Source organism: Lissotriton helveticus, chromosome 3_1, assembly GCF_964261635.1.
Source record: "Lissotriton helveticus chromosome 3_1, aLisHel1.1, whole genome shotgun sequence".
Lineage (NCBI taxonomy): Eukaryota > Metazoa > Chordata > Amphibia > Caudata > Salamandridae > Lissotriton > Lissotriton helveticus.
This window is the reverse complement of record NC_136061.1, coordinates 46,769,276-46,787,488: the sequence shown is the minus strand read 5'-3', so window position 1 is coordinate 46,787,488 and position 18,213 is coordinate 46,769,276. Positions and strand designations below refer to the sequence as shown.

General features: G+C 46.9%; 1 protein-coding gene across 6 annotated transcripts in view; it reads right to left on the bottom strand.

Moving 5' to 3' along the window:
• NHEJ1 (non-homologous end joining factor 1) overlaps positions 1–18,213 on the bottom strand; it is a 1,839,518-nt gene that overhangs the window by 1,418,318 nt on the left and 402,987 nt on the right. The window lies entirely within an intron of this gene.

Genomic DNA, 18,213 nt, shown 5'->3' with positions numbered 1-18,213 from the left:
CATCGTCTAGTAGTCTGATTTTAAACAATTTCAGGGGAGTGTGATATACTTGATGGATATACTTATAATGAATAAGACGTAGGTTCCTATTTGGAGTGAGAAGTGTAATCAGTGTGCAACTAGCTGTCCATTCTTCCTATGTGAGGGGCGCATCCAGTAGTGCGGACCATTTGTCTCGCGCTTTAACTGGGTCAGCTCCTATCTCTGACTGCGCCTGCCTGTATAGTTTGGATATGATGTGTGCATGGCCGGGTGAAGTTAACAGTAGTTGCAGTGAGTGTAGAGTAGGGGGTTCATCAGGAATAGAGGGGTATAGCTCCCGAGCGGCAGCTCGCAATCTATGGTATAGGAAGCGGAAGAGCAGCGTTTGGTTACTTATGTACGATAAGTCATCATGTGTAATAAATGTGCCATTTGGATATAGGTCTCCCAGTGTTGACATGCCCACCTGTTCCAATATAGCCATATTGTTCTTTTCCATCGTGACCGATAGTCTAGAGTGAGAGGCTAATGGGAGGCTTGGAGCATATATAGGGTTCTTGTGTGCAAGTTGATTAAGCCGCTCCCATGCTTGGGACGTGGTGCGTAGTGTTTATCTCCTGCAATGTGAGGTGAGGTCTGGTATGTGACATGATACTGGTCAGTGGTATCGGATTAGCGTCACCGTCTTCAACTGCTAGGTGTGGTAAGTACATCACTGGGTGGTGCCAGTAGTACGCGAAATGTGCCTGTGCGCACAGAAAGTAGAGATATACATCCGGTACCGTGAATCCTCCTGCACTATATGGGAGGGTGAGCGTTCGAAGACTTATTCTAGCTTGCTTCCCTGCCCAAATTAATTTCACGAAACCCGCACGAATTCTGGCGAAGACCGATGTAGGGGGAGTAATAGGTATGTTGACAAATAAATACAATAACTTTGGAAGTATCACCATTTTCAGCAAGGAGATCCGATCAGCAAGGGAGAGAGGGAGAGCTATCCACCTCTGTATCTGCATTTCTATGCGGTCAATTGCAGTCCCATAATTTTGTCCGATTACTAGTTCTGCATCCCCATGAACCCAAATCCCTAAATATTTAATTGGGTCATCTTGCCATATAAGAGGGAAGTCTAGCTGTGGAGCTCTAGTGCTGTCAGTTATAGGAATCACGGCGGATTTACTCCAGTTTATATGCAGGCCTGATTGTCTACTAAATTTCACGTACTCTCGGAGCACAGGGGAGAGGTTATTGTCAGGGTCTCGGATGTATAGGACCATATCGTCAGCATAAAGTGATATACTGATGGGTCGTAGCTGGAATCTAAGCGCAGTATGGGCGTATTTTACAGGCTAGGGGTTCTAGCGCTATCGAGAAGAGGAGGGGAGAGAGCTGACAGCCCTGCCGCATGCCACGCTGGATAGGCACTGAGTCTGATATATACCCATTCACTTTAATGCGGGCTGTGGGATTCGTGTATAGGAGGCTGATCCATGTTAACATTTGCAGTGGGAGGCCGATCTTTCGCAAGATTGCAAACATGTAGGGCCACTCCACTGAATCAAAAGCTTTGGCTGCATCTAGCAGCACTGCCACAGCTTGAAGGTCTGGGTTTAGTTGGTGCAATAAGGCAAAGATCGTGCGCAAATTATGTGCGGTGGACCGGTCAGGGATGAAGCCCGATTGGTCGGGCAGAATAATCGTGGACATGAGTGGCTGCAATCTTGTGGCGATAATTTTTGCTAATATTTAACGTCCGTGTTGATTAATGATAAGGGTCGGTATGACTCTGCCTTAGATGGATTTTTATCAGGTTTTAGAATCGCTACTTGGAGTGCCTCTCTTAGTGTTTGCGGGAAAGTGCCATCATTGTGGGCCTCATCATACATTTCGAGGAGATGGGGGATTACATCTTCTGCGTAGGCCTTATAAATTTCTCCAGTGAATCCGTCAGCTCCTGGCGCCTTTCCGTTCGGTAAGGCTGTAATGGCCGTAAGCTTTTCCTCCTCCGTTATCGGCCTCACCAGGTATTCGCGATGAGCATCTGAGAGCCACACTAGCGCTATGTCCTCAATATATTGTAAAATTTCAGGTTCCGTGGTTGTGTGTTGTGTGGTGTAAAAATCGCCATATTTTTAACAAACGTAGCCATAATTCCAGGGGTGTCATAATGTATTTGTCCCTCATCATCCTCTATCTGTGTAACCATATGGTTTCTGTGGTCTGTATGTATTTTCTGCGCCAAAATGCGACCCGGGCGCCCACCCTCACCTAGTCTGCGCGCCCTGTGGCGCTTAGATGTGCACCTTATTTCCTCCTCCGCTAGGTCGTTATATCGTGTAACCGCCTCCCGTATTGCCCCCAGTGTGGCTGCATCATGTGTGGATTCATAATCTGCCTCTAACTTTCGGATGTCATTCTCACAGTTCTGCAGTTGCGACCTTATGTCTTTCAATATCCCTGCGGTAGTGCCAATACAGACCCCTCGTATTGTCGCTTTGAAGGCCTCCCAGAGAGTACCCGCACCATCCACAGATTGTTTGTTATTAGCAAAAAAGTCCTCTATAGCAGTATGGAGTGCCTCCTTGTACAGAGGGTCTAGCAGCGCTGCGGTATTAAAGCGCCACATAAAGGGAGGTGGCATATATGTGGGGATAACTAATGTTAAATTAACTGGCTTATGGTCGGCTAGCGTTTTGGGTAAATGCAGCACATCAGTAGCCCAGGTGGACGCACGGTCTGTCAACAACCAATAATCAAGCCTCGACCAGCTGTTGTGTGCTGTGGAGGAGTGTGTGCTTTCTTGTAGGGTGGGGTGCCATTCCCTCCAGACATCGTGAAAGTTAAACTCAACAATGCCAGTAAGAAGGACTTCCGCAGCAAGCTTGTGGTGTTCAGCAGTGTCATGGGAGCGGACCAGCGTGGAGTCTAGGGCAACATTCAGGTCTCCACCCCAGATCCACTCTACTGGTGGTAGGTTCCGATATTTTGTAAATAGAGACATGTAAAAATCTGGGTCATCTACATTGGGTCCATAAGCATTAACAACACCCACTCTGGTACCTCGTAGTGTGCCTGTGATGATAATGAACCTGCCCTGCGGGTCCGTTTCTGTATGATCTAGCTGAAACTGAATCCCTCTACGTATAAGGATCGATACCCCCCGGGCATAGGAGGAGTATGTGGCGGATATTGAATGTTCGGCCCATCTGTATCCCAGTGTCTTAGCTTTACTAGGGAGTAAGTGTGTTACCAACAGAAGTGCTATGTCTACAGCATGTCTGTCCAAATAGGCAAAGACCTGACGGATTTTCTTGGGACTGTTTAGGCCCCTAACATTCCATGTCATGAACTTCAAGGGTTTACCCATCGCCACCAAATATCCTCAATGCGACATACAAATACCTTGTGTGTTTCAAATGTTCACATAATCTTTTGGATCCACAAGTAGGGAGGTAATAACAGTGTGCAGTGACTGTTCCAATCTCAACAAAACCCCAACCCACACCTCCCACCCACTTCGCCATCCCAAACATGAAAAAGCCTAGTCCCAAGAACTTCTGCCCAAAACTAAGAAAAAGACAAGTGAGTACCCACATTTCGTACATAGTTCCCCAAATAAGAGCAAACAGTGTGGAACACACAGGGGGGGATCGGTAGCCGTCCGCCATAAACCCCAGCAACTGGTTGCCAGGGGATCAAGTCACGCTCGCAGCAGCGCGAGCCAATACTAGTAGGGTATTATAGTCTACAAGCCAGAGTGTTAATTTCAGGACACTATCCCGCCACATACAAACATGTGAGCACGTCATACAGTCCACCCTCTCGTCGCCATGCTCTTACGCATCAATGAATAAGGGCACTTTGTAAAGGATATATAAAAAAACATTGAGCGGGATATCTGCAGTTTCTCTACAAAGTCGACCCCAATATGAGGAGATAAATACAGATAAATCAGTCACTCATTCTGCATCCGAAGGAGGGTCCTGTTCAACCTGCTGTCCTCGTGGCGATCTACGTCGCAATATGTGGGGGTGATTGGCCTGCAGATATTTAAGCACTTCTTGAGGGGTGTTGCAGATCACACTCTTCCCCTCCAGAGTGAACTTTAAGTGAGAGGGGTAAAGCATGGCGTAAGGGACATCATTTTCTCTTAATTTCCGTTTGATATCCATGAATTTTTTCCTTGCCTCTTGGACCTGAGAGGTAAAGTCCGGGTAGATAGAAATGGTCATGCCTTCATGTGTGAGGGTTCCGATTTCTCTGGCTCTCCTGAGCGCATCTCTGTCTCTATAATTTAAAAGTTTGGCAATGATAGGGCGCGGTTTTGCCCCAACTGCTGGTTGTGGCGCCAGTGTGCGGTGTGCCCGCTCTACTATGAAGACCGGGGAGAAGATATCCTTACCAAGGATAGTGGTCAGGAGAGTTTCTACGTAGGCCTCCATGTTACCTGTGCGGGTTGTCTCCGCAACTCCTAGAATGCGTAGGTTGCAGCGCCTAGATCTTGCCTCCAAATCCTCCGTCTTGGCCGCCAAGCTCTGCATTATTTTATCCACTTTTTTATGTTTTAATTCAAGTTGTTGTGCAGCGTCCTCAGCGTCAGATATGCGGCGCTCTGCCAAGTCAATACGTTCAGTATGTTTGTCCAATCGCTCAGACATGCGATCCACCCGATATGCTAAGGAGTAGATCTTTCCATCAATCTTAGTAAGGGTGGATTGAATAGTAGCAAACATTGCCTGAACATCTACTGCAGCCTGCGCAGTGGAGGAGGATGTAGCATCCCGAGCCGGCAGATGCCGATCGGTAGGCGGTGCAAACACATTCCGCTGATTATCAAATTGGAGTTTTGTTTGTGTTTTCTCCGGCTTACCAATGCTCATACCTGGCAATATAGGTAGCAGTGGTGGAATATATCAACGCGTAGTACCAGGCAACTCGATAACAAGAGCATGAAGCGACAAAGGGACCAGCCGCAGAGGCAAGCACGTGGCAGGGTCCCAGCAATTATATGGCATTGTAGCTTTCAGCAAATGCACCTCCAGCAGGTATCACAGCGTCGTCCTACACCACACAGATTCACTTCGTGGCCTCGTAGCTATCATTGCGCAGGGAGTCAGTTGGCAGGGGGGTGCAGCACTGATCCTCGTCCGTCTAACGCAGCACGGCAGCCGGTGGTAGGCCGGCCAGGCAGGGAAATGGTGCGCTCAGCTCATATCACCAGAGTAAGGCTCCAGCTGAGGCATTTATGCACAGCCACATTCAACGTTCCGTTCGTACCACCAGCAGGAAGATGCAGGGAGCTGGAGCCCCAGCGTCACAATGCGGCCCGCACCGCTTCCACCGCGGGGACTTTGCAATCTTTCCAGGCCCTGTGATGCTACTACCTCTTCGGGTCCCAGCCTCCCCGTAGTGCAGCTAAGGCAGGGGCAGATGTCACACCGGCCGGGCGGCCCTCGTCAGTTGTAATGCTCGGAACTGCAATGCCTCCACTGCGGCCTATCCTCCACGTCTGCAGCCGAGGGCTTACGTGAGGGCAGCATAGCTACGCACGGCGGGGCAGGCACTCCGCAGCTCTCGGTGCAGACTGGAGCGTGCTCGGCGAGGTCAACCGATCACCTCGAGAAAGGTATCGGAGGATAGCTCAAGCTTCCCTCTCGTAGGGCGGTCAAAGTTTGTCAGCAATTATTGTCTATAAACCCAGGATTATTGCAGGGTAGGGGCTTGATCTGGAGAGCTCGCCTGAGGTGCGGACATTTCCTAGCATGGCTAGCTCCGCCCACCCCCGTGGGACATGTAAAGTTTATTCTCAGATTCAGCACACTGGTGTATTTTTCTCTTTGAATGTGTTTCTAAATGACAAGCAACGTGTAAATCAGCCTCAGCTGGAACGAAGTGCGGTCTGGGGTCCAGGAAGCCAGCATTTGACAGCCCCATGATTCTCATTGAGCCGTGAGCAGTTTTCCTCCACAAATCAAGCATAACTATGACCCTTCAAGTGTTGCACTAGGGTATGTGTGATTCAGTTCACACAGGACAATGGATAGGATTCCTTATCATACAAATTCATACAGATTAGATAAAAGGCATTATTGAACTATAACAGATACACATTTTGGGTGTTTCTATGAGATCGATGAAGGGTGATAGTAAGTAAATGAATTATCTATCTCAACTGCAGAACACTGCATGAAAGTAGGTCTAAGTTCCTGTAGGAGAGTAGGATCTGCTTACTATGGTGACCCCCACTTTTTGCTGTGTTTCACTGGTTTATCGACTTTAGTCTGGCTGGGGCCCTGCTAACTAGGACCCCAGCCTAGCTGTTCTCTCTCTAAATTGATTGCATGTACATTAGGTACACTCCAGATTGGTTACTGGGTTACCCTTGTGAGTCCCTAGTATATGGTACCTTTGTGTTGGGGGGGCCCAGGAGTGGACACCTCACAGGGAAAGCCAGGATGGGTTCCACAGCGGTATTCGTACAAGCGCCTTGAGACCCTTGCGGGTGAGTAGTGCGCTATACAAGTATCAATTTACATTACATTACATTACCGGACTATGGTTACCCCAGATTTTTTGCCTTGTGTTTAGCTCGTTTTCGACTTAGTTGGCCTGGGATCCTGCTAATCAGGGCCCCAGGCTATCTGCTCTCTCTGTAAAATGGACTCCATGTACTTTAGGTACATACCTAATTGAATGTTGTGTCACCCTTGTGAGTCCCTGTAAAGTGTACCATAGGTACCCAGGGCATAGGTGCACCCAAGGCCTACCAGGGGCTGCAGCACATATTTTGCCACCCCTGGCTCGCCATCCAAACTGACACAACTGGCTGATCACTCAGCTGGGGCAAGGTTGTGTAATCACCCCTTGCTTAGATATAGTACTCCTATACCTACCATTATATATAGACACATATGCACATATAAGTCACTCCTATGGCAGGCCTTAACAATCCTGAAGGCAGAGTGCTTGATTTTATGTGAGATGGTGCTCTAGCATGAGCTGAGCCTGTCTGCAGCTTTCGGAACCATGTCCTTATAGCTGTTCTATGATACCGCCATACCATATACTCTTAAGTGCATTATAATCCTTGCGGTTGAATGCTAACTTTGGTTTGGCTTTATCAAAACATGTCGTGTAAGGTGTCATACGCTTTGGAATACTACCCCCTCGCCAGTTCTGGCGACGGGGGTAGCATTCCACCCTTCTAGAGGGAGAAGACATGTTGTTGCTATTAATCCCGGTTAAAGTTAACCAGAGCCTCAGCATCACAAAATGGATGCTGCTGCCCCAAAGACAAGTCTGACCTCCTGCTGCTGGGAGTCCTTCCAGCGAGGGAGGCTTGGACAATAGGTTTCCTGTCTTGGGAGATGCCAGCACCACCCCAGACAGGCCATAGTGTATTGGGGCAGGGAGGGCTGAATGAAATGAGACACTGCCTTGGGCACACAAGGTGTCCCATGCATAGTTGGGTTCAAACCGGTGCTGGGGAACTCCATCCCCTGCTCTGGCGCGACACTGGACAAAGGGAAAGGGGTGTAACCACCCCCTTCCCTGGTCCCACCCATAGGAGGGACCTAGCAGGTAATCCAGCCCCTCAGATTGGTATAAAGGTAGGAGCTGGGTCAAGAAACTTTAGATTTATCCTGAACTGAAACTTGTAACGAAACTCTGGACCTTCGACGATCTACTTCACAGAAGACGACTGAAGAATCTCCCTTGTGGTCTAGGAGTGACAACCCTGTACCTACAGGCACCATCCAGCAATCTGCGGTTTACTTTGTCGGCGCTCCCGTCGGAGCCCGAGCACAGAGTCCGACAAGAGCCAGACTTCCAGACTTCTCTGACCCCGATCCACAGTCCGTGCAAAGCTGAGACCCGTGGAGGCGACGTGAGACGTGGAACCGGCCATCTTGAAAAGCCTGCTCCTGGCTACTTGTGCAGTTTCTGAGGCACCCTCGAAGTTGTGCATTGGGGATTGAGAAGCCCCAGCCCCGAGCATCAACTGCACCGAGGATCAGCCTTCCACACTCCACGAGTTCTGCGTGGGGCCCTTCTGCATTTTCCTGCTCGACGCGTCTGTCCGGGTTACTGGCCCGTTGCCTAGTGGCCTCTGTGACGACGAACCTTTGAATCTACACTGCCTGCCTGGTTGCTCCAGGTGGGCCCCTGCTTCCCTGCAAAGGAGAAGCTCCATAGACCTTGCTGGTCTATCCCGAAGCGAATATTCGATTCCTGCGTGGGTTGCATTTGGCAAGGCATGTTGATTCCAATCCAGAAGCCGACGCCGCCAACAGCGAGATCCTTCGTGGGACAGTGCGTATCCAGCTCCTGGTCATCGTCGACGCCTCCTGGTCCACGTGGCTGCAGAGTCAAGCTTCTCGACATAACCTGATTGCTTCGCGACATCGCCTGGTTCCTTCCTGGTTGCTTCCTGGTCACTGGCTAGTGACCCAGACTCTGTCCCCTCTGCTTTCAGGTACTCTTCATCCTCGATCCGCCCTTGGATTCACAAGGACACTTCTCTCCTGGTCGCCTGCAGCATCTTTCTCCAAGGCTCCATAGGATTCAGCGGCGAAACCCGACACACTTTGACACCTATGCACCCGCTTCCTGTGGGTGAGGTAACGCGAGTATTTCGGTGCTCCTGTGGGTATTGACTATCCTAGTGTCTAAGTTTCAGGTAGCTTTCTCCTAGTCCATCCGGAAGTGTCCTAAAAGAACTAGTTTCCAATTCTTTCGTTCCCATTCTAACTCTATGGTAACTCGCGTGTGTGTTAAGACACTGCACACGCCTCCCGTGGGTCTCCTGCTTCCTAACTCTTGGTAGTACAGCGTAGCCCCAGCAATTCCCTAGGCCTATCCTTTGTTCGTGACGTGGTACTTATACCACTATTTTAGTATATGGTTTTACGTGCCCCTAGGGCTCAACTGTATTTTGTGCAACCTATGGTATGATAATTGAGTATCTTGTTATGTGCTCATGCCTCTGACCTCATAAAGAGTTCAGAGGATTGTGTTAGAAATAAATACATATATATTTTTACATATAACCTGTGTGGTGTCCTTTCACTTGGTATTAAAGGGGTTGCATATGGTAAAACAGTTGGCTTCACATGCCCTCTTGAGTTTAGCCTAAGACTGCTTTGTCCATGCTACCACTGGGATAGCTGGTCTATAAGGTTGACTTTACAACCATCACCATAAGGGTTGTTTGGACTGATACAGGGTGCCCACTAGAATTGTGGACATCACATATCAGGCCAACGTCTCACACTTAGGTCTACCAGGGGCTGCAGCATTTATTGTGCCACCCCTGGGAAGCCTTCCAAAATGGCACCACAGGTCTGCTACTGCAGTCTGGGTAAGGTGGTACTTGTACCCCTTACCTAGATATAGTATTCCTATATCTACCTATATATAGACACACATAAACCTAGAAGTCACTACTATGGCAGGCCTTGACAATCCTGAAGGCAGAGTGCTTGGATTTGTGTGAGAGGGTGACCAAGCATGAGCTGAGCCCCTCTGCAGCTTTCGGAATCCCTTCCTAATAGCTGTTTTATGATACAGCCAGACAATATACTCTTAAGTGTATTATAATCCTCACGGTTAATGCTAACTTTGGAATGGCTTTATCAAAACATGTCGTGTTTGGTGTCTAACACTTTGGAATACTACCCCCCACCAGTTCTGGCGGCGGGGGTAGAATTTCACCCTTCTAGGGGGAGAAGACATGTACACACTTACTTTCCCGGTAATAGTTTTAAAGAGCCCAGCATCACAAAATGGATGCTGCTGCCACAGACACCAGTCTGACCTCCTGCTGCTGGACGAAACTCTGGCAGGGGAGGCCTGGACAAAAGGTTTCCTGTCCAGACAGGCTTTACTATATTGGGGCAGGGTGGGTTGCATTCAGTGACTGCTTTCCAGACAGTGCCTGGGGCACACAAGGTGTCCCCGTGCATTTCCCAGTTCAAACCGGTTGATGGGGCACTCAGTCCCAGCTCTGACGTGAAGCTGGACAAAGGGGAAGTGGTGTAACCACCTCCTCCCCAGGTCCTCACATAGGTGGGACCTTAAAGTTAGTCCAAACCCTAAACTTAGTATAAGTATAGGAACCCAGTCCCTAGGACTTTACATTACCCTGGACGAAACTCTGAAACAAATCTTGGACCTTCCACATTCCATATCGACTGGAAGACGGAAGAAATCTCCCTTGGGGTCAAGGAGTGACCCCCTGTTCAAACAGGCACCAAAGAAGCATCTTGCCGGTCTGCATTTTTTAGGCTCCCGCCGGATCCCGAAGAATCTGCGACACAGGACACGGACTTCCAGACATCTCCGAGGCTGACACGAGTCCCCAGCTAAGCGGAGACCTGTAGCCTTCACGAGAGAGGTGGGACCGGAACTCCTGGACATCCAGCATATTTGCTACTGCATCGACTTCCCGAGCTTCACCGAAGTTGTGCATTGGGCTACTTGTAGTCCAAGCCCTGAACACCTTTTGCATCGAAGATTGTGGGCATAAACTTGTCAGGGGGTCCCTGCCTGCCACGGGTCGGGTGACGACATTAACCCGTATTCCTTTCCGCCCCGAGTACAGGACACATACGGTCCCTTAAAGGCAGCGTGGGCCTTTCCGGAGGAGGGAACTCCGCCGATAACGTCATCACTCTCCCTCCAATCGGGAGCAACGGAGGCGCTAATAGCGCGACATCCGGAAGAGAACGCCACGACCGGGACAGGAGAGGAGGAGACGTCCAGCGAGCCTCGAGAAGACTTCGGTGTCCAGCGGAGAGAGAACACGGAAGCTGTATCGCCCCAGGAACAGAGGAAGGAGGACTTGAAATCCGCGTCGCCCCAGGAGGAGAGAAAGCCGGGAGGCCAACGAGACCACGCTCCGTCCCGCCACACTTCAGGAGGAGAAGTGTGGCTCCACAAGGTACGGGCCAGATTAAGGGGACTGCTCTTTTCACAGGGAGGGAACGGCTACGGGTGGTTGAGGGTGGTCACGGGACATGCGTGTGTGAGCCGCATCACACCCCCCCCAGTTGAATACACGTCTGTGCAGGTTGTTTTTCACATTGTGGTAGCGGTCCCTGGTGATCCCCTCACTCCCCGCTCCCCCTTCCTTCATAACCAGAAAACCGGCAGCGCCAGTAACCCAGGGTCTCTTTTCCTTCTTTTGAGTGCCTTTGGACCCTGACACCTCCTGTTATATGAGACGTGGACCCCTGCTGTAAGAGGACCTACGCCGGACAGACCCGGAAGACACAAACTTCCAGAACTAAGGAGGCTTTATTTGTTTGTTACCTCGGAAGAACAATTGTTACTTACCTGTAAACAGGTGGTTCTCCAGTATTGGTGTCTTTCATAGATTCACATGCTTGAATATTCCCCGTCGTCGGAGTGGGAGTCCCACGGTAAATAAAATAGCAATATATACTAAATATATATATAAACATATATACATATATATAATCAGAAGAAAAAACCTGAAATATGTATTAGAAAAGGCATAAACTGCGTACCCAAAATTCTACATAGGAATGCATGGGGAAGGAAAAGACCATATGCAGCCTATCCTTGTCATTATGTTAGTCCAAACTGCAGCCAATCAGGCGACAGCAGCCCTCTAGAACCTTCTCCTCAGAGCTCAGCACCTCAGATTTTCGTAGCACAAGAGTGACCAAAGAGTCTATGAGGAGAAGAGAGCCTCTGAGGGGAGGAGGGAGGGTCGCATGTGAAACTATGAAAGACACCAATACTGGAGAACCACCTGTTTACAGGTAAGTAACAATTGTTCTTCTCCAGTATTGGGGTGTCTTTCATAGATTCACATGCTTGAATATAGAATAGATAGCAGTCAGTACCAAGGAAAAGTTTCCATAATCACAATGCATAACAAAAGACTGAAAATGTATGTGTATGGAGCACATATATATAACAGTCAATAAGCATTTGGAAACTAATAGAAGGAGGGTAGAACAGAGGCTCACCTTATTGAAAAAGATTACGAAGCACAGCTTGTCCTACTGCGGTATTCCCTTCATTCATGGCACCCAGACAGTAGTGTTTCGTGAACGTGTGCCTGCTGGACCACGTGGCTGCTCTGCAAATCTGATGCAGCGGCACACCGGCAAAAAGTGCAGTAGAGGACGCCATGGATCTGGTGGAATGGGCCCTTACTGAAGACTGCAAAGGTTTGCCTGCTTTTTGATGGCAGAAAGCAATAGCCGAAGACACCCAGCAGGCTATAGTAGGTTTGGTGACTGGACGTCCCTTGTGAAAGCGGCCATAGGCTATGAAGAGTTGGTCAGATTTGCGGAACTGCGCCGTTCTGCTGATGTAGAACTTCAAGCACCGCTTAATGTCCAAGGAATGCAAGCGTTGCTCCGCAGGAGACTGCGGGTTAGCAAAGAAAGTCTTCAGAATAACAGGTTCATTGATGTGGAAATCTGAAGGTTCTTTAGGAAGAAAAGTGGGGTTAGTGCGTAGCAACACACAATCCGGCTGAAACTGAAGAAATGGTGGTTTGATCGTGAATGCATGAATGTCACTCACTCGACGCAAAGACGTCAATGCAAGAAGAAGAGAAACCTTCCAGGTGATGTACTTGAGGTCAGCTCTATGTATTGGTTCAAATGGTGGATTAATTAACTGTGTTAAAACAATGTTGACCACCCCCCCTTTTTGAATCGTTTTAAAACAATGTTGAGGCGCCACGCAGGAGGAGGGCGCCGAATTGGTGGAAATTTACGAACTAGTCCCTTGAAAACTTGGCGTATTATCCTAGAGGAATAGAGGGAGGTGGAGCCATCGTGGCGGAAGCGTGAAATTGCCGCCAGAAAAACTCTCAAAGTGGCATGAGACAATCCTGACTGAGCTAATTTAATGAAGAAAGGGAGGAGCTGAGCGGGCGTTGCACGCAAGGGACGCACACCGGCAGCAGCACCCCAATGGCAGAAACGTTTCCATTTCAACTTGTAAGTCTTTATAGTTGAAGGAGCTCTGGCCTGAGCAAGGATGTCTCGACATTCTTGAGGAATGGTTAGATGTGCAAATTCACAGTGTTCAGGTTCCAGGCTGATAAGCTCAGAGAAGAGGGGTCCGGATGGTAGATGAGACCCCTGTCCATGGAAAGAAGATCCACCCTGTGATGTATTCCTATAGGTTCTGAATCGATCCCCCTATTCCTGACCCTATTCTGGTTAGTAAACTAACAAGTTAACTAGTAATCAGCCGATGAGGCAGAAAATCCCCATGATGCAGATACTGTTATCTGACGCAGTCACACTACGGCACAGGAACGTGTTATCTGATTAGGTCATAACGCTTGCGATCTAATTAGACAAGCAATATTCCTTCAGCCCCTGATAAGGCATACGGAGTTCTCATAACAAATCAAACCTATGACAACCTGGGCAAAACCATGCGGCCATTGTTTTGATTTCACCGAGAACTTCAGTAAAAGAATGTGCTAACGAGCAAGTCGTATGACATCTTTATTGACGTATCTATGTCCATCCTTACGTCAATCTCGGCACCTTAAAGGTATAAATATTACCGATCTTGCCCTATGCAAACACACGCGTGGTGACGAGACGGAGCAGCCATACTTGCCGAAGCCAAGAGCAGAGCAGACCCCGCTGGCAGCAGCCCCGCCTTCCTGACGCGCTGACTTCTCCTGCCGAGAAATCCAGCCCCGGCGTTTCTGGGTAGCCCTCGCAGGCAGCCTGGAATATCGAGACCAGAGAGAGAGATACCATTCCTCATTCATCCTAACTTCCAGGTACAGAACTGAATAACCCCTCACAGAGAATTCTTAAGTTATTCACTTGGCAAAAACAAACTTAACTTAAACTGTAACTTTCTATTCCCGCCCTCGTATTAGACTTAGGTCAGGTACACGGGGTAGGCGTATCTAGAAACACCAGTTGAGTACGTTTAGTCAAATGTATATGTGTATGTAATATATTTTATTCATTTTAAAACATCTTATGGCTTAGAAACCATATCAATGTTTTTACAGTATTATTTTATACTATTGCTTTTAATGTATGCACTTTACTTAACTATAAGTATTGCAATAATATCGATCCATTTCTCTTGTACGAGAAAAGAGACTGATCAATAAATAACACCTTTTTATTGAACACGCCCGTCTCTTCCTTTTCTCTACATTCTGATGAGACTAAGAATGCACGTACTGACTGAGTAAAATAAATTGCCTTTTGTTCACACGACTCTCGAGATATACTCTTGATTAGGGGAGAGCAAAGTTGTCATGTTCTATGGTTGTCAGAAACTAAATCCCTTCTTGTCTAATCAGGGGAGTTAATTCTTTCCTGAACATTCGAGAAAGTTTCTAGTGAACTCTGAGCTAAGCTGGCAAACCCAAAACTTTAAGTCTAGTATCGACAGTAGTAGACCTAGTTAACGTCTGGTCTAGGCCTTTACTGCTGTAGGTATTATTCCAATGCGCAGAGCCTATTGGGATGATAGGAACTACACTACATGGCGCCCAACGCGTTTGGAAAGGGCGATAAAACTAACGTAAGACATTTAGAGTAACTCAGTCGTGCTTTCTCACTCAGACCCCTTTTCCCACAATACTCCAAAGACGTCTGGAGTGGGTGAAAGGTTATATCCGCCAGACCTCGCAGGAGGGAACTCCTATGTATGGTTCTTGGTATAGTCAACGTTGAAGGATAAACAGTTCCAAAATATTGTGCATCTAACCTTTGTTTCCATAAGAAACCTGATCTGCAAACAAAAGAAATAACCATCCTGTCAGTAACATGTCAGACAATGAGGATGAAAGAGAGGCAGTTAGATTAGCAACTGAACTCGCAGCAGCTGATGCTACCATGCAGGCAGCAGACGAGGATATAATACTCATCCCGGTCATTAAAAGGAAATCTATAACCATAAAACTTATAGAAAATGGACTGACACCTAGAGGTGGTACAGTCATATTCGTAATTGAGACACACGAATATCGGCAGACAGAGGTATACTATTCATGGATAAATTTTCCAGCAGCAAATCCTGTAACAAAGTACTTCCACTATTACAAAATAGAGGAACCTCCTAATGAGTACACTCCTTTCGAGGAGGTGGAAGTACCACTCAAATTTCAAGAGCATTTGCTCTTATTTGATGGCGCCCTAAAACATAATAATCACATCACCAGGCTCGGTCCTTTAGGTAGACCAGGAGCAACGTGGCCGGTCCTAGCCGGATACACACCACATCCAGACATCAATGAGATGCCAGCAGCAGAGCTGTTAACACAGCTAAAACAATTAATAAAAATACATAGACAATTAGTCCAGTATGTGATGCGGACTTCAACAATTCAGCCAGCGATTAAACTCCCACAGCTGACCCCTCACCAGGGGAACACAAATAAAATTACACCACAGAACATCCAGTCCTGCCTAGGTAAAGTACCGGCTAAACGGGAACAAATACCATTCTGGTTGGCACAGAAAATCACCCAAATAGAGGCGGTGTTTCCTGACACCACCCCATTAGAAAAACACAGGATTCTGACTATCTGTCTTCCAATGGGAATCGCACCACACATTGAGGACTGTGACACTTGGGGTACAGTCTTTGCTTCCATCTACACAAAAACGCACGGTGTTCCATCCATTTCGGTAATACCAGATGTGCTAAAACAAATTCAAGATGAATATGGTCCTGAACCCGCTTTAACTCTTGGTATGAAATTACTGAAAGACTTCAAGCAGGTCTCGGCTATATTATTAGCCAACATAAAAGGTGAAGCAGCAAACGTGGCGATCCGCCAGAGGTTAAAAGAGACAGATATAGCAGACCAACCAGCGGAAATTGCCAGAATCATAGAAAAATCCTATGAGGAACTAGGTAGAGATAGTTTAGGTGGAATACCAGTAAAACCGCAACTGATTGAAAGTCCAGAAAAAATATTTTTTAATAATAAATCTACATCACCAAAAAAGAACTGGGATGGAAACAAACAATCCAATCCTAAAGAAAAGAAATTCCAGTCCCGAGGAAGGTCTCCTAGGCGAAGAGAAAAATCTCCGAACCAAAGACACAGGTCACCCCAGTGTGACCCCTCTGGGAATAGATATAACCTTAGAAATAGGGATAATATAAAGAAGCCTGATAGATATCAAGACATTGATACACGTCCCTCTCAATCTTTTCAGACTTCCTCGCAGAAATCGGAAAGAAGAGGACGATCAGAACAAAGAGAAGAGCACGCCAAGTCCAAAGACAAGGAACCTGCTCAACTAAAAAAGAAATTACAATTTCCAAAAAAGAAGGTAGCCAGTATCAAGGTAGTTAACAATGCCGAGAATACTGAGGACACAACTGAAAAACGGAGAGTGGGCTCAGACAATGCTAGACAGTGCAGCAGAAGTGAGCATAGCTCGCAAAGTCCTTATGAATCATCTGGAGACAGTGGACACGAATGAATATCTTCAAGTGGAAACTGCGGACACCAGAGTTAGCAAACCTCACAAAATATACGAAATAACATTGCGTATAGAGGGGGATAAGACTAGGAAAATAAGGGGACTATTTTGGGATAATCTCTCCAAGGGCTATGACATCCTTCTAGCTGAAAAAGACTGGCCACCAGAGTTTGTCAGGGAGTGCCCTCATGGCGAAGAAATAATTATGCCTGCCTTCTCAAATCAAATTCCAATTCATAAAAAATACACACTTGCTAGAAAGTGGGCAGTGGCTCTAGCTCCTGCTTTATATAAAAATCACGTGGGATGGGATGAGGATTCTCCTCCTCACAAAATCCAGTTAAAATCACAACCTACTGCACAAAGGCAGTACCCAATTAAGCAAGAAGCTAAAAAACAGGTAAATGAAATACTAGATCAGCTAGAATACCAGGGGGTGATTGAAACTTGCACCTCACAAATGAACAACCCTTTGTTTCCGGTCTCCAAACCAGACAATTCATATCGTCTAGTTTTGGATTACCGACACCTTAACACATGTTGCAAAACTTTTGCAGTGCAAAACTCACACAGTGCTGCACTAATGAATAACATAGTGCGCAAAAAATACAAAACAACATTAGACATCTCTAATGGATTCTTTTGTCAAAACATAGCACCAGAGAGCAGATATTTAACTGCGTTCTCAATAAATGGCACTCAAAAACAATTCTGTCGGTTAGCCTAGGGGTACAAGAACAGCCCGGGGGTATTCTCAGCGAGAGTAACCGAATTACTACAATTATATGATGATGAAGCATTATCTTATGTCGATGACATTTACTTAACAGATGATGACTTGGAGACTCACTTGAAGAGAGTGAACACCATAATACTTGGGTTCGCAGCAGAGGGTTACAAATTCAACTTTAAAAAATCCAGAATTGCCCATCTGACAGTCCTATTCTTAGGATATGAGTTATCAAGTGAAGGCAAAAGCCTGGCTGACAATTTCCTAGAGAAATGTGCCGTACTCCAAGCACCTAGAACACTAAAAAACTTACAGTCGATTCTAGGCTTCCTAAACTTCGGAAGAACATACATTGCAAATTACGCAGAAAGGGTCAAACCTCTTTATGATCTGATAAAACTAGATTTTAAAAGATCCAATTGGACTCAAATACACACAGAAATTTTGAGATCCCTACAAACAGACATGCTAATTAAAACAAAATTAGAAACACGTGATAACACACGCAATCTTGTGATTCGAGTCATCCCAGGGAGATGCGGATTCACATACCTGACCTCTAATGAGGGAGAAAAGGTACCAATTGCTTTCAAATCACACTTGTACACAGAAGCTGAACAGAAATTCAGCAACAAAGAAAAAATTGTTCATGCAGTTCGAACCGCAATAGCTAGAGAAAAAGATCAAGCAGACGGTAGACATATCACAGTCAGAACAGCTGAATCAGCCTTTGAGGCATTAACAACACCGTGTAATTTACCAACAACAACATTGAATCCGGAATGGATACAATGGGTGAATTCAATCACAACGGACAAAGTATACTATTACATTGATCCAGAACTAGAAGAAATGGAAAATCTAGAATATGAAAAAACATACCCTCTGCCAATCGACATTCTGCCTTTACGACATTACGCCTGTGTAATCTATACAGACGGACATGCTCAACCCTCCGTTTGGGGAGAACAAGCATACAACCCCACATGTGAGATTACAAAAGAAGTGTGGCGTGGAGGTAAACTAAAA